The sequence below is a fragment of the Tamandua tetradactyla genome, chromosome 8 (genome assembly GCF_023851605.1).
Source record: "Tamandua tetradactyla isolate mTamTet1 chromosome 8, mTamTet1.pri, whole genome shotgun sequence".
NCBI lineage: Eukaryota > Metazoa > Chordata > Mammalia > Pilosa > Myrmecophagidae > Tamandua > Tamandua tetradactyla.
Window position 1 is genome coordinate 122,179,186 of NC_135334.1, and position 16,373 is coordinate 122,195,558.

The window sequence follows — 16,373 nt, forward strand, 5'->3', positions numbered from 1 at the left end:
TGTTCACCACCACAATCATTTTAGAAATTTTTATTAGTCCAAAAAACAAAAAAAAAAGAATACCCAAAACATCCCATAATCCTTATTTCCCCTACTGTTTATATTTATTTGTCTTTGTTTTCTTACTCATTTGCCCATACACTGGTTAAGGGAAGTGTCGGTCACAAGGTTTTCACAATCACACAGTCACACCATGAAAGTTATATAGGCATATAGTTATACATCATATAACATATAGTTATGCATCATATAACATATATATCATCATAAAGAATCAAGACTACTGGATTACAGTTCAACAGTTCCAGGTATTTCCTTTTAGCTGTTCTAATACACCTGAAACTAAAAAAGAATATATATATACATATAGCATAAGAAAACCTCCAGAATGACCTCTCAACTCTATCTGAAATCTCTTAACCACTGATACCTCATTTTATTTCATTTATTTTATACCTCTCGGTCAAGGAGGCTTTCTCAATCCCAAAATGCCAGGACCAAACTCATCACTGGGAGTCATGTCCCACGTTGCCAGTGAGATTTACACCTCTGTTAGTCATGTCCTACATAGGGGGTACGGCAATGAGTTCACTTGCCAAGTTGGCTTAGTGAGAGAGGCCACATTTGAGCAACAAAAGACATTCTCTGGGGGGACTTTCAAACATAATTATAAGTAAGCTTAGCTTCTCCTTTGCAAGAATAAGTTTCACGGGGGGAAGTTCCAAGATTGAGTGTCATGGTCAGGTTCATGTGTCAACTTGGCCAAGTTGTGGTACCTGTTTGTCTGGTTGGGCAAGTGTTGGCCTGTCTGTTGCGATGAGGACATTTCATAGAATTAGATCATGATCACATCAGCTGCATCCACAACTGATTCCATTTATAATCAGCCAAGGGGAGTGTCTTCTGCAATGAGTGATGCTCAGTCTAATCACTGGAAGCCTTTTAAGGAGGATTCAGAAGAGACAGGCTCTCTTCCTGCTTTGGCTGGCGAGTCTCTCCTGTGGAGTTCGTCCGGACCCTCCATCGGAATTGTCAGCTTCACAGCTTGCCCTACAGATTTTGGACTCTGCATTCCCACAGTCACATGAGACAATTTATAAATTTTATATTTGCGAGTGTTCCCTTTTGATTCTGTCTCTCTAGAGAACCCTAACTAATACAATTGAGGGCTTAGCTCATTAATTTGGGAGTCCCTGATACTTGTGAGAATACCAGGTGGGCAAGTTTAATAGTTCCACATTTTTCCCCAGTCCCTCAAGGGGACTTTACACATATATAATTTTTTATTTTCTGCCCAGATACTCTGGGATGTATTGGGGTATTATGTTCACCTGTACAAAATAACAAGATCTTATTCCCTTTTCAAAGGTCCATGTAATTATATTATTTGAATAAACTGACCATACAGGTAGATAGTGTGCTACAGAAAATATAAATTTTATACCAAATAAATATCTCTTCCTTTGGTCTCACACAGATGTTGAAATTTTTAAATGCAGTAAATATAATCCTTTACACTGTATTCTGATTTACCTTAGTCCTAACCAGATCAGCCTCATTCATACAACTAATTGAAGTCTGATCTCCTTTTCAGCTTCTTTAGCAGTTGCTGTATGGAGTAATGCTCACTTTCAGAGCTACAGAAATCTAACTCTGAGTCTCAGCTGCCACACAGATGCCCTAGGTTCCAGAGAGCTATAAGGTAATACACAAAGAGCTCAGCATCTCAGAATTTAGAAATAACAGTTAAAATTCAGGAGTAGATGTGCTTGCTATAAGAGCTTACAATCTGGAATCTTTCCAGAAGGCTTATTGAACATACTGTACTCCTTACTTGTCGATTGTCTAATCTCTGACCATATACTCTCCCCTGATAACCTATGCTCTCGAATTCAATTCTCAGAGTTTGCACATTACAGTTAGTCTATATTAGTGAGGACTTACAATATTTATCTTTTTGCTTCTGCATTATTTCCCTCAATATAATGTCCTCAAGTTTCATTCACCTAGCTGCATGCCCCACAATTTCATTCCTTCTTTCAGCCACTCAGTATTCCATTGTGTGTACACACCACAGTTTGTCATTCCATTTATCAGTCAACGTACACTCAGACCACCATCATTCATTGCAAGTTATGAATACTGCCATCATAAACACCAGTGTGCAAATGTTGTATCCCTGCCTTCAGTTCTTCCAAGAATACACCTAATAATGGGGTTTCAGGATCTTACAGCAAACCTGTACTCAGCCTCCTGTGGTACCACCATGCTGCCCTCCAGAGGGGCTGCACCACTCTAATTCCCCACCAACAATGAATAGGTACCCCTCTTTCTCTCCACATTTTCTCCAGCACTTACATCTTTCTGTTTATTTTTAAAACAGTTTTATTCATGCACTATGCAATCCATCCTATGTAAAGAATCAATGGCTCCCAGTACAATCACATAGTTATGCATTTAACACCACAATCTATATGAGAGCATTTCCATTTCTTCCACAAAGAGGAAGAGGGGAAAAAAGTAGAAACAAAATAAAAAGGAGAAACAACAAGAACAACAAAAAGAATCCCATACCCATCCCTTATATCCCCCTGCTCTGGACAATTAGCTTTAGTTTATTGCCTTTGTTACAATTAATGGAAGCATATTACAATGTTACTGTTAACTATAGACCCTAGTTTGCATTTGGTTATATTTTTTCCATATACCATCCCATTTTTAACACCTTGCAATGTTCAACCTATTTTTGTCCTTGGATCTAAAGTGAGTCATTTGTAGACAGCATATAGATGGTCCTGTTTTGTTTTTTTTTTCATACATTCTGTAGTCTATGTCTTTTGATTCAGGAGTTTAATCCAGTAACATTTACTGTTATTACTGTAAAGGCAGTACTTTCTTCTACCATTTGCCTTTAGGATTTTATATGCCGCATCTTATTTTTTTATCCCTCTCTCTTCATTTCTACACTCTTCTTAAAACCTCTCTCTCCTGTCTTCCTATCTGCCTGTAGCACTCCCTTTAATATTTCTTGTAGCACAGGTCTCTTATTTACACACTCTCTCAGTGTCTGTCTGAAAACATTTTAAATTCTCCCTCATTTTTGAAGGACAGTTTTGCCTGATAAAGAATTCTCAGTTGGTAGTTTTTCTCTTTTGGTGTCTTAAATATATCATACCACTGCCTTCTCACCTCCATGGTTTCTGCTGAGAAATCTGCACATAGTATTACTGAGCTTTCATTGTATGTGATGGATCACTTTTCTCTTACTGCTTTCAGAATTCTCTATTTGTCTTTGACATTTGACCACGGTCTGCTTAGTAACTGTCTCAGAGTAGGGCTATTCAGATCTATTCTGTTTGGGGTACACTATGCTTCCTGGATCTAAAATTTTATGTCTTTCATAGGAGTTGGGAAATTTTCAGTTTTTATTTCCTCTATTACTCTTTCTGCTCCTTTCCCCTTCTCTTCTCCTTCTGGAACACCCATGACATGTATATTCATCCACTTATGCTGTCATTCAAGTCTCTGAGACCTCGCTCATGTGTTTCCACTCTTTTCCCTATCTGTTCTTTTGTATGTTGGATTTCAGATGTCCTGTCCTCTAGTTCACTAATCCTTTCTTCTGTGTTCAAGTCTGCTGTTGTAAGTCTCCATTGTGTTTTCCATCTTTTCTATTGTGCCTTTCATTCTGTAAGTTCTGCCATTTGTTTTTTCAAGCTTTTGAGTTCTTCTTTATGTCTGCCCAATGTCTTCCTTGCATCCTTTGTCTCTTTTGCCATATCTTCCTTCAACTTATTGACTTGATTTAGAAACTTTGTTTGAATATCTTTAATTAGTTGTTTTGGCTCTTGTATCTCATTTGAAATGTTAGTTTGTGCCTTTGAGCCATATCTTCAGGCTTCATAATTTTTTGAGTTGTCTAGGCATCTGATTTCCTTGATTAATTTATTTCAGAGATCATTTTCTCTCTTTTACATAGGGTTATTATGTTGGCTGGCTTTGTTCTCTATCAGTTTTTTGACATTCAATTCAACTTATTCTAGAGCTCTAGCCTAGCTTCTGTTTAACTGATCAGAATTTTTCAGCTCTTGTTTTTCTGGTTCTTCCTATATGGAAACTTTTCTGAGGAAGGAGTCCCCAGATAAGATTGACCCCATGAGATTTTCCCGGACAAAACAGGCCTAAGTGTGAGGAGGTGGGTGTAATCAGAGTCAAGTTCCCTGAGAGTGAGACCCAGCAGGTTGACAGGGTTTCCTACGAAGCCTCTAGACTCTGTGCTTTTCCTGTCTTGCCCAGCAGGTGGCACTTGTCAGCCCACAATGCCCCACTGGTGTACACTTGTGCCGTGCCTTTAATTCTCAGCAGACCCTGTCCTGGCCAGGGGCATGACTAAGACAGAGCCTGACATAGAAGAAGGGCTTAAGCTGTTTCTGAATTCCCAGCCAGTTGTGCTGGGCCCTGCTCTCCCTTTTCTTGGGGAAGATACACCCTTTAAGAAATTATCTCCTTCACCTACTAGTTACTTTATCTCTCAGGCATACCTGAACTTCACCCTTGCCTGGGTCATTGCTGACAATTGAAAATGCCTGAGGCTTTCTCTAATGGTTGCTAAAAAAAGGAACAACCCCTTTTCAGAGCTGGTCCCCAAACCCCAAGTTTTGCCAATCAAGAGCCAGAGTTGGTACCCGGCTCTGTGTGCCCCTTTCTTGGGGCCCAGCCCTTTTCCAGTATTCTGAGCTCAGCTGACTCCAAAGTCAGCCCCACTTCCTCTCTTCCAGGAGAGACCTTGGGTTTCCTTTTGTGCTTGCTTTGGGTTTGTCTGCACTCAGAGCTTGTATTCAGTGGTCCAAATTTGTTAATTAAGTCCACAATTGAGCTCTCCTCGCCTTGCTCTTAGAAGAGACCTCTTCTTTTTCCCACAGGGAAACGTCTCCAAGGTGGGGGAGGGTGGCAGCCCCCACAGTTGCGGAGACTTGCCTGCAGTTCTGTGCTGTGATTTCGGTCCTTGCACGTGTTCCAGACCAGGTGAACACTGTGTGTGCGGCCACAGAAGCCCCCATACAGTTAGATGTTCCAGACTGTTCTGGCTATCTTCTACCTTTCCCAGAGGACTAACTAAATTCCCCATCTCCCTATATCACTACTTTGCCCGCCTATGGGACCTGACTTTTGAGGCCTCCGTGTTTTGAGACTTACCATCTGTCTTAGTTTTCCAGCTGCTAGGAAAGACACCACACAGGGGCTGGAGTAACGACTGGAATTTATTAGCTCACAATTGTGGAGGCTGGAAAGCTTGCTTCCTCTCCGTCACTAGCATGCTAGCTGTCCAGCAATCCTTGGGTCCTTTTGCCCTCCTGTCACATGACATTGTCCTCTTTTTCTCTCCCAGAGTCCACTGAATCAGCTTCCCACTCTTCCTCGTGCCTTTTTCTTCCTAAAGCTCCTGGGAATGGGCTGAAGGCACAATCTCATTCAGCTGGGCCATCGCTTCACTGAAAAGCAGCATCTTCAAAAGGCCGTATCACAACGGGCTCACTCCCACAGAAATGGATTATGATTACGGGCATGTTTTTTTCCAGAGTACATAATTCAACCTACACCACCATCTAGTAAAAATTAAGATGGTAAAGCAGAGTTACACAGCTTGTGGCCTGTAAGAAATGTTTGCTTTTAACTCATTAATGCTTTTACCACTTACAGCCCAGTGCTTACTGTAGAACCTTATTTGGAAATAACTCTAAAAGTCTAAATAGGCTGCCCTTTGTGAGCCTGAGACTCTGGGGAGAGGGAGGAGTGGAAGGAAAGAGAGGGAGCCCCCAGCTTTCAGACTTCTTGGAAGGCTTCCCCCGTGAGCTCCTGCCTTGTTCGGCAGGAAGCTTTCTGTACCTTCAATTGTGTTGTTACAGGGTCAGTTCAGCCCTCGAGGCAGCACCATTTTATGTTCCAAGTCTAAGACTGTTCAATCCAGCTGCAAGCAGAGGCCGCAGCTGTGACGAAAGCTGCCCTCAGCCTGCCCCCTGCCATCTCCCCCATTAGCAAGCCAGTCTTCCTTTAGGGTGAAGCTCCAGGTCTCCAGGGAGATGCTGATAACAAACAGAGCTAGGCTGGGACATGCAACGGGCCCAGAGGTCCTTGACACTGGATGTGGAGTCATCTCACTGAAAGCGCTTCTGGTCACCCTAGCGGGCCCTGAGCCAGGTTGGAGGGACGCTCTGAGGCACCAGCCTTTGCCCCAGGGCCTCCATCCCCTTCCCTCTTGGTTTCTGCCCTCTACCACTGACTCTAAAACGCCCGCCCAGGTTTTTCTGGTTCTCCTGACCCTGCTGCTGTCAAATCTGGTTCACTCCAGTCGTACCCAGAAATACCCTCCATTCATTCATTCACTCATTTATTCAAGAAACATTTACTGAGTGCCTGCTGTATACCTGGCACTGTGCTAGGCCGTGCATTCTTGTCTATAACGAGGAGCAGAGCAGATGCGGTCCCTACCTTCATAGAGCTTTTAGTCTAGTGGTGGGAAGGTCCGTAAAATCACAGCTATGAGATCCTAACTCAAAAAAGGCAGGGGGCGCAAAATATTTGAAGAAACACTTCACCAAAAAATATATACGGATGCAAACAGGCAAATGAAAAGACGCTCAACATCAGTAGTCAGAACAGAAATGCAAATTTAAGCCGCTAGTGGAAATGGAAACTGGTACAATCACTTTGGAACACAGTTTGGCAGTTTTATACACACTGTGTGATCCCATCATGCTACTTGCAGGTGTTTACTGAAGAGAAATAAAAGCATTTGTCCTACAAAGACTTTACCAGAATGTTTATAGCAGCCTGATTTGTAATGGTCAATGCCTGGTATCAACCCGATTATCCATTCACAGGTGAATGAATAGGTAAATTGTGATACATCCATTCCGTTCAATTCCACTCATCCATAAAAACAAACTATTGATACATGCAACAATGTGCAACAATGTGGATGAATCTCAAAATAACTATGCCAGGTGAAAGAAGCCAGAGCAAGAAAAAAATCAAGTGTATATCTATTGCAGGACTCGGGTGATATAAACTTCTAGGAAATGCAAAAACCAGAAAGCGAAAAGCAGATCCACTGTTGATTGACCAGGGAGTGGGGTGGGGGAGGGGCGGGCAGAGGGTGGGGGAGGAGAGGGTTACAGAGAATTCATGAGATTGGGAAAGACACACGTGCTCATTAACCTGACGGCGGTGATGGTTTCACAAGCGGATGTATGTGTCAAAACATCCAAGTTCACACTCTACACATGTACCAGTCGCGTATCAATTGTAAGCGATTTTAAAAAGTACAAGCACACAATGAATCACTTAATTACAAATGAAATTAAGAGCTACAAGCGAGGTGGACCAGAGGTTCTGAAAGTTTACAACAGGTTGAAAATCACTCCCGGGAAAGGTCTAAGTTGAGATAAGAAAGGCAGATGGGAATGGCAGAGCGGAGGGCGAAGGGTCCGGGCCAGGGGAAGGAAGACCGTCCCGGCCCTGAGCTGGGGTGGCTGGGTGAGCGGAGTTGCTCCAAGGCAGGCAGAGAGGGGCCGGCAGCTGCTCACGAAGCACAGGTCTTGATCTGGGCCGGGTGTGGCCTGTCCTCAGGGGAGGCTTCCCGCCCACCTCTGCTAATACTTCTGCTGCTGGCCAGGCCCCGGCTCGTCAGACAGTGGGTCACACTCTAGCCAGGGAGTCCAGGCCACCACAGGCTCCACACTCCCCTGAGCCCTGACCCTTCCCTGGGCCTGGTGAGTGCCCCCAAGGCACAGCGTCCCTCACTCAGGCCAGGCGGGTTTGAGGCCTGACCTGTCCTTTCTGTCCATGTTTGGACGAACATGCCTCTTCCAGACCCAGTCTACCTGGTCCATAACACCAGCTGTGTGACCTTGAGCAAGTTACCTAACCTTCCTGGGCCTCAATTCTCTCATCTGCAAAATGGGGATGACAATAATAGGAGTTCGTTGGGTTCTTATAGGGATGAAATGAGCTGACGTTTCCAAAACACTTAGAAAAGCGCCTTATTTCTTTGGTTTTATAATGAAGTTCTGTCATGTCCAGTACACACAAGGATCAGGAGCAGCTCTGGGGGGGAGGCGATGTGTCAGGGAGGGGGTCTCAGGACTTAGAGAGGGGAGGCGCCCAGCTCTTAGGCAGGCAGCAGCAGGGCACTCGCCTGGCCTCTCGGGACTTGGGGCGATTCTGCTTGTGCGGCCCCTCCTGCGCGGCCGTGAGCTCCCTGCTGAGGCTCCTCTGGCCCGAGCGGGCCTCTGGACCCTCACAGCTTCCCAGAATGCGTGTCATCTGCCCTCGCTTGGGGATGCTGGGAACACAGAGGCTGATTCTCGGTGTTTCACTTTCTGTTTCCTTCTTCATTCTTCTGCCTCCCAAAAGGGAAGGAGTGAGAAGCCTCTGCCTGGGGCTCTAGCTTTTCTGTCTCCACTGCAGCAGGTTACCCTCTGGTCATTTGTCAATGGGAAAGAACCCATCCTTCCGTCTGGGCGACTCACAGCATACCGTGACATCTCGTTTGAGCCTCAGCACGCCTGTGCAGCTGGTGGAGGTGGCCTCTGCTACAGGGGAGGAGACTGAGGCCCAGAGGGCTCAGGGCGCTGGTGCTGAGCCAGAGCTCCTGATGGGAAGCATCACCATCAATTCTGTGACATGCTACACGTGCGCGGGGCCTCGTGGCTTAAAGAGCCTCGTAAATCCACCTCACGCAGCAGCATCACAGAGCCCTGCCGGCTAAAGTGGGTGGCTGTTATCACTCCCAATGCGCAGATGAGAAAGCAAAGGCTTGGAGGATTAGTGGCATTTCCATGTTTCCATGGCTAGAGGATCCAGATCAATTCAGTGGACATTTACTGAGCAGCTACTACGGGTCAGCCCCGTGCTGGGTCTTGGGGAACAAAAGAGAATCAAACACAGCTCCCCGTCCTCAAGGAGGTAATTTGGGGACCATATGGGAGGGGCCTTCAGGGAGGACGCCCAGGGGTCTACTGGACAGCCCTAGGAGGGGCTTCCAGGGAGGGTTTCTGGAAGGGCTGAAGCCTGAGTTGCATCTTGAAGGAAGAGTAAATATTGACCAAGCCAGAAAAGGTAGGACATTTGGGGCTAAGAAGGGAGCATGAGCTAAGCCTAGGGTTGGGCTCAAGTCATATGAGCAAGGACCACAGGTGCCTGGTTCTCGTAGAGCAGATGTTTGAAGCCGAGTCTCCTAATGCTGCTACTGCCTGGTTCACAGGAGCAGGCAGGAAGCGGGAAACCGCACGTGTGTGTGTGTGTGCGTGTGCGCGCGTGCGCGTGCACGCTCACGAGGACCTGAGGCATGCGATGGCTGCAGGGTCAGATGTATAGCAGACTCCAATGGTTGACGGTTTGTTTAGTCAGACAATTTGGGTTCATATCCTGCCTCCATTACTTTTAGCTATTTAACTTTAGGTACATAGGAAAATGTCCCTGTGCCTCAGTTTCCCCATCTTTAATGGGGTAATGACAGGGCCTACTTTGTGGCCTTGCAGAGGAGACTACATTGGGCAATACATGAAAAGCTCCTTAGAACAGAGCTTGGCATAGAGCAAGCACCCAATAAGCGTTAGTTATTGTTATTTAGCTAATGCTGACAGTTAGGACACCACAGAGCTGTTCCTTGAAGGACCTTTGAGAACTTGGGCTAGGGAAGAACTGCAATTTCATTGAGCTCAGGGTCCTGCCAATCATGCTTTCTCTGTACGGAATGCCCTTGGATGGGAAAGCGACCTCAGAGGGCAGAGGAAGGGACATTCTGAGCGTTTTCAGGAAGCAGGAAATCTAGAGGTCAGTATTTATGGGAAATGCTAGGATGTGAAAAGGGGCAAATTTACTCCATTTGACTCTGGTTCTGAAAGGCAGCTGAAAGTAGAACAAGCACTTCTGGGGGCAGGCGTATATACCAGCAGATAATGCTATAAAGGAACACTCAGCAACTTGTAGTTGGGCCATTAAATTTGGCAACTCCTATGGATTAGCAATTGCCCATTACAGAAATGCAAAGAATGGTGGTCCTATCAGTCATTTTCATTTTAGTATAAGTTAGACACACTGATCATTTTCTCCATGACAGTTGGCTGATACTTGCAGAGGATGGAAGGAAACAAATGAGGAGAGAGAAGGAGATGGAAAGTAGAATGGGCAGCACATAGAGGCAAATGTCATTCATCTCACAATTTTGCCAAAGTGTAGCCCTGACAGCAATTTATAGGAGAGAGAAAACCAAGTACTCAGTGGCAAACTTTTATCACCATTCATTCATTTCAGCAACCAACTGTTGAACACCAACTGCGTACCATACTGACTGTGTGCCTGGCGCAGGCAATACTAGATGTATCACACACAGGTCCAGACTTCTCAGGCTCCCCGGATGGTGAGAAACAGACATGGAAACCATGGCCAACGCTGGGGTGACCAGTGCTGTGACAGAATGATGTGCTACAGGAGAGGATGACCTTTCCCATCAGCTGCATGCCAAGCGGCCCCCAGCGGGAACAGACTGACATGATGCCCATTTCTCAGATGACAAGACTGAGGCTCAAAGAGTTCGCCGACTCCTCTGAGAAGCAAGAGTTGGGACTAGAACAGCAACTGCCATCTCCAGGGATAGTCTCCTTCTTCCAAATGCAAGCGCAGTCCTTGGGGCTGATTCCCAGGAACCCCAGGCTACTGCCCCCACCCCTCTTGGTGGGTCTGCCTGGCCGCTGGTCTCCTTCCTTCTTCCGGCCCCTCACTGAGCAAAGAAGGTTGATGATGACTGCTGTGGTCCAGGGCTCAGGGCGCGTGGACCCCCCACATGCAAAGGTGTAAAGATCTCCAGCCCAGGCAGGCCTGGCCACCTCCCCGGCAGTGGGGCCAGGGGGACTGGGGTGAGGGGCTGGAGGCTTGGCCAGGGCTTCCTTTTCTCGACACGTCGCTCCACTTTCTCGGGGCCATAAGGTGGAGCTGGAGGGGAGGCGAGATGCAGGGCTTCCGTGAGACTGTGGAGCCAACTGGGTGAGCCGGCGGGGCCCTCTGTGCTCCAGGAGGGCAAGCTGAGGCCATGAACGAGGGATGGGCCGAGGTCCCCCAGTAAGACACCATCTTCACTGGGAACCGAATACCCTGCTGGGGGCAGGAGAGGCAGACCAAGCAGCAAAGTGCTCAGCTAATAAGGAAAAAGCCACCATGTATTCTTACCCTGCCACACAAAGAATTTTACCTGCGTGACCTTGTCTGATCTTGGCGGTCTCTTTGACTAGAATTATTATCTCCAGTTCACAGATGAGGCTGCTGAGACACAGAGAGGTCAAGTAACCTGCCTGAGGCCACACAGCTGTCAAGGGGAGCCAGGCTTGGCACTCAGGTCTGTGGGAACTCACAGCCCTGCTCTCACCTGCTAGAGCAGCCTCTGGCAGTGCGGGCGATGGGTAAGCCCACGGGAGCAGGCGCTGGGTTCAAACCCCAGCTCCACCACTCACAGCCCCTGTGTCCATGAGCGAACTGCCGTTCTGAGGCCCAGCTGCCCTGCTCCCTAGAATGGGGACAGTCGTTCTCACCTCATGGTGTGGTGAGATTAGATGAGCTGAACTGGAGTTGTGTCCTTCAGAAACATTCCTTGCTGCTGTCAGCACAGTCTGTTCTCAACACAACATCCAGGGGTATCTCTGGAGAGCATAAACCAAATCTTGTCCCTCCACTGTTTAAAATGCTCCAACGGCCTCCCAGCCACATAGAACGCAGGCCCAAGGCCTCCCCGTGGCCCAGACCCGGCCTGCCTACCTCCCCGGCCTCGCCGCACTTCCCTGCACTGGCCGGGCTGCACCGCAAACAGGCTGCGCAGCTTCTGGCCTCAGGGCCTTTGCACGTGCTGTTCCCTGCGCCTATGCAGCTCCTTGCCCAGATATTAGCACGCTCACTCTAAATGTCTGCTTCACCCTCTTTAAAACTGTCACTGCCACCCCTCCCCTGTTTAATTTCTCTGCAGATACGTCAGATGTTTCCTGACTGATTTCCTTACTGTGGTTACTACTGCTTGTCATCTTTCTTCCCCTACTGGGAAACAACCCACGGAGGTAGAATGCTTGTCTGCTGTGTTCTCTCTTGTGTCCCCAGCACTAGGACACTGCCTGCCACCAAGTAGGACCCCAGGACTAATGAGTAGGATGGATGCATGCATAAATGACCCCACCTGTCTGCCTCCCCAGGCAAAAGAGAAATCCAGGTTGAGGAGAGCCAGTCCCTCGGTCCGAGGCAGGGCTGGAGGGGACGACGGGCCAGGCCAAAGGTGGAGGGCACTCTTGTCCCAGCCCTTCCCCTCGGGCTTGTGAGCCTTGATCCCATGTCCACCTCCCTCTCAAGTCCCAGAGGGCCGTAAGGAGCTGTGACTGCCCAGCTCATCTCCAAACCCCACACCCTACCCCAGCACCATCCCGGCACCTATTTGTGGGCACTCAGGGAATGCTTCTCAAAAGAGTGACAGGCAGACAGGGAGGGGGCACTGAGGGAGGAGGGAGGGGGAAGGAGGGAAGGGCAGCAGGCACTAGGAAAAAAAATCAACCCAGGCACTCCTTCATTCATTCACAGACTGGCTGCTACTCATGTGCCGGCATTGTCCCAGGTGCGGGAGCCTTCAAATAAACAAGATTGACAGGAAGCAGCAGCTAAAGGAGCCTAGAAGGATGAGGCCAAGGGCTTTAAACAGTGTCCTTGGTCCAGCGCCTTGAGGAAGGAAAAAGGGAAATCACAAGCTGCTTTATCCCATTGAGACTGGCCTGGCCGAAAACAGTTCTAAAGGGGGAAACTCAGAGCCAGCACGGATAGGGCCCCCGCTGGGGAGTGAACTTGGCACCTGTGCCTCTCGTCCGCTTCACACCACCCTGCACACAGCGTATTTTTTTACTACCTTATGGAAGAATACTTTACATACCATAAAATTCACCCACTTCAAATGCACAGCGCCATGAATTTTAGTACATTTACCGAGTTGCGCAACCATCATCGTAAATCAATTTTAGAATGTTTTCATCACCCCATAAAATCCCTCCTCCCGTTTATGTTAATCCCTCTCCCACTCCCCCTGTACTAATCCGCTTTCCGTTTCTACAGATTTGCCTTTTCTGGACTTTTCACATAAATAAAATCATACACTATGTGGCCTCTCGCGGGTGGCTTCTTCCCCACAGCGTGTCTGGGGGCCACGGTGTCGTAGGAGGCGGCGGCGGTGCATTCCTCTCCACCCGAGCAGCATCCCCTGGCACGGGTACGGTGCACCCATCCCTCCGCTCACCGCTGACGGACATGTGGACTGTTTCCAGGCTTCGGCAATATGCCGTGATCAACGCTGCCGAGGACATCTGTGGACAAGTCTTCACGTGGGTGCATGGACGGGCCAGAGCCCAGTCGGGGAGGTAGATTAGTTACAACACAAACCATGGGCTGGCTTTGTCACTGGCCAGCTGCTGAGTCCCTGGGCCGGGCACCTACCTGCCTCCGTGGGCCTGAAACTCCCCCGTTACCACATCCTGCTGTTGTGTTAAGAAGCTTCTCTTCCTCTTCCTTTGAAGGACAAATGCCCTGGCCGTGGGGATGTGTTAATTGCCAAACACCTTTCTGTGATCTTCTGTGATTGCTCTCCAGCCAGTGCGCCTGGGGCCCATGACAGGCAGGGAAAGGGGACGCAGAAGAAGCGGGGTGGGGGGGGTGGGGGGGGTGTCTGGGCAAGGGTGGCCTGAGGCACTTGTGTTTGCCCGGGGCTGGTCTCACCCCAGGATACGCGAGGTTTCCCTCCGTCCGCACTCCCCGATGCCTCTCCTGGGCAAGGCCCTGTGCTGGAAACGTGCAGGAAGCTGAGGCAAATCAAACCTGATGCCTGGTTTTACTTTGCTAAAGTTGCCGTAATGCAGTAGACCAGAAATAAACTGGCCTTTAACAGTGGGGATTTATTAGCTTACAAGTTTCCAGTTCTGAGGCCGTGAAAATGTCCACACCAAGGCAGCAGCGGGACCTTGTCCCTGCAGAAAGGCTGCTGGCGACCCGGGGCTCCCTGTCATGCGGGACGGCGCAGGGCGGCATCTGCCGGTTCTTCTCTCCCGGGTTTCACGGCTTTTGGCTCTGGCTGCCCTGTCTGTGGCTTCCTCTCTGAGCTCCTGCGTCCTTTTCTCAGCTTCTCTTCCTTCTCTCTTGGCTCCTGTCCTTCTCTCTGTCTTTTGCGCTCTTATAAAGGGCTCCAGTAAGAGGATTAAGACCCCGCCTGGGGCAGCCTTGACCTAAATAATCTAATCAAAGAGTCCCACCCCCAGGAAGGGGCCAGCTTTAAGAACGTGGCCTTTTCTGGAGTGCCTGTACCCCCAAACCATCACGTGCCTGCTCTTAGGGAGCTCACAGCCCAGAGGGCAGCAAGAGTCACCACCACAGACTAGCGTACCCCAGAAACCAGTGTGGGGGGGAGCAAATCCCTGCTGGGGAGCTGGGAAACTCGTCCTGGAAGAGGTGGCGTTTGAGCAGGCCTGCAGGAAGCCGGGGTGAGCCAGAACCCTCAGCCCACTCCTTAGCCGAGGTCAGAGCGCCAGCTCTCACGGCTGGGGGCTGAGTGACCGCGCCCGGAGGGAAGAGGCGGACGGGGAGATGAGCTGAGCCCAGCTCTGCTTCCTGTTCTCCTTGAGGCAGCTGCATCCAGCACAGACAGATCTTTGATTTTCCAAAATAGACCAGGAAATCCAAATATTTACGAGAAATATCCAGATTTTTGCAGTGCCAGGCATGCATTTCAAATTTTTTAAACACATGTGTGCACCAGAGTTTGCCCAAGCATCTCCAGTTTGCAATCTCCGGGCCAGTGTGCTGATGGACAGATGAGCCCAATGCTCTCTGGGCCTCTGAAGAAGGGCCCCCCCCTCCGCACGCCCCCTCCCCATCCTGGTCCTTCCTCCCCTCGGGGGGGGTGGGAGCTCCTGACAAAGGAGGGCCAGGTGAGCCACCATTAAACCCCATCAGCAGAAAGCGCCTGGGATTGATGGATTTTAAATCCACCTCATTCACATCCTTAACATTTATCTAGAAAGTGGCGGGGGCGGGCGGGGGGGGGGGCGCGGGCATGCGCAGCCCCCCGGATTGCCGTGAGTCTAATTAGAAGTTTTCTCCTTTCTGATCACCTCAAGTCAAATTCATTTACTCCGCTCGAATTGAGGGTTTAATTGGACTCTTGTTTTTCCGCCTCCTGTCTTCTCCCCCGCTCTGCACGGGGCCTGCTCCCACGCAGGCAGCAGCCGGGCGGCTCGTTAGGAGGGGTGCTGCCCTATAAGGAAGCCCAGGGCCGCCGCCCCCCACCCACCCCCGCGGCATTAGCCCGCGTCTGTACGTATTCTCCGGACCCTCGGGATTCGGGGCCTGGTGGCGTCTGAGGGGCACCGAGGTGGCCGCAGAGGGCAAGGCCGGGCTCCCTACAGCTCCCGGCCGCAGAGACCCACCCCCGCCCGGCCAGGCCGAGGCCCGGGGTCAGTGCGAGGTGCAGCCGAGCGGCCTTAATGTGGCCTTAATATCCCAGCTCTGGGAGAGAAGTTGCCGAGAGCAGCAATTAGAGGTGAAGGCAGCTGCATCTGAGGACATCCGAAGTCACTGAAACCACTAATTCTTTGGCCAGATAATGAGGTTTCTTCCCTTTCCTTGTCAGCTGTCTCCTTTGTCAATTACACAAAACGCTGCAGCTTCTCTCTGGCTGCTGGGTGGCAGGAGGCTGGAGAGGAAGCAGGGAGACGACTACTTGCTCATGCTGGGGTCAGAGGAAGGTACATGAAAACACCCAGGCTCAAGCCCCGGCTCTGCCCTGGCGGAGACCCCGAGATGCAGAGCAGATCTAGCTCAGAACCCAGCTCATCCACATGCAAGCTTGCCAACCTCAGGGCCTGCAACCCAGCCACTCTGACCCTCAGTTTCCTCATCTGTGACATGGAGTTAACATCAGACGGCTATGAAGAGTCAGTGAGCAAACACAATCAAGGACCTGACTCGGTCAGTGCCTGCACTGGACAGGAACCCACCACCCAGAAGCGGGCCGAATGCTGTATCCTGGTGATTTTAAACTTTAGGAAGGCACCCAGCACACAGCAAGTGCTCAATAAATATTTACTCACTTTTAATACCATGTGGCTTTGAGGGAGTTAATTAACTTCCCTGGGTCTTGGGCTTCCCACAGCCACCAAGCCTGCCTGTCCCTTAGAGCTGCAAGCAGGAAAGGTGCTGATTCATGCAGAAGCCCGAGAACATGTGTGGTGAGGAGAAGGGGCTCCCTGCGTGTTGGCGAGTGTTATTTTAGAAGCTGTCTGAGTTTTAGCAAGTTGATAAAC